The sequence below is a fragment of the Penaeus vannamei genome, chromosome 4, assembly GCF_042767895.1.
Source record: "Penaeus vannamei isolate JL-2024 chromosome 4, ASM4276789v1, whole genome shotgun sequence".
In the NCBI taxonomy this organism is placed as follows: Eukaryota; Metazoa; Arthropoda; class Malacostraca; order Decapoda; family Penaeidae; genus Penaeus; species Penaeus vannamei.
The window spans coordinates 50801299-50802331 of record NC_091552.1 but is presented as its reverse complement, the minus strand read 5'-3'; positions in this window follow the sequence as shown (position 1 = coordinate 50802331).

The following is a 1033-nucleotide window of genomic DNA, read 5'->3' as shown; positions in this document are numbered from 1 at the left end:
ACAGTAAGGAAGGAAGAGAAATAGGTGGAAGAAGAGGAAGAGAAAGAAGGAAGAATAAAGATTAAGAGGAAGAAGAAAAAGAAGAAGAGGAGGAGGAAGAAGAGGAAGAGGAGGAGGAGGAGTAGGAGGAGATAGAGAAGAAGAAAAAGAAGAAGAGGAGGAAGAAGAGGAAGAAGAGGAGGAGGAAGAAAAAGAAGAAGAAGAAGAAGAAGAAGAAGAAGAAGAAGAAGAAGAACAAGAACAAGAAGGTAAAGAAGAAGAAGAAGAAGAAAGAAGAAGAAGAAAAGAAGAAGAAGAAGGAGGAATAAGGTGGAAGAGGTAGAGAAAAATAAGGAGGAGGAAGAGCGAAGAAAAAGCAAAGTAGAAGAAAAAGAAAGAAAAAAAAACACGACAAAAATGAAAAAAACAGAGACCGATGTAAACGAATAAGAAAAATACCCCAAAAAGGAAAAACAAAACGAAACAAAACGATAAATGATACACCAAAAGAAAGGCGAACTGAACAATAAAAAGAAAAGAAAAGAAAAAAAAAGAAAAAAAACTATGCGATGAATGATGCAAAAAAAAAAAAAAAAAAAAAAAAAGACGAACTGAAGAGTAATAGTAGTAGTAGTAGTAATAAAGTAATAATAATAATAATGACAATTATAATAGTGATAATGACAATAATGATAATAATAATAATAATAATAATGATAATAATGAAAATTGATAAAATAATAATAATAATAATGATAATAATAATAATAATAATGATAATTACAATGATAATAATAATAGTAATAATAATAATAATGATAATTACAATGATAATAATAATAGTAATAATAATAATAATAATGATGATAATATAATGATAAAAATGATAATAATGATAATACTAACAATAAGAACAACAACAACAACAACAACAATAATAATGATAATGATGACAATGATAATAATAATAATAATAATAATAATAATAATAATAATAATAATAATAATAATAATAATAATAATAATAATAATAATAACAATAACAATAGTAGTA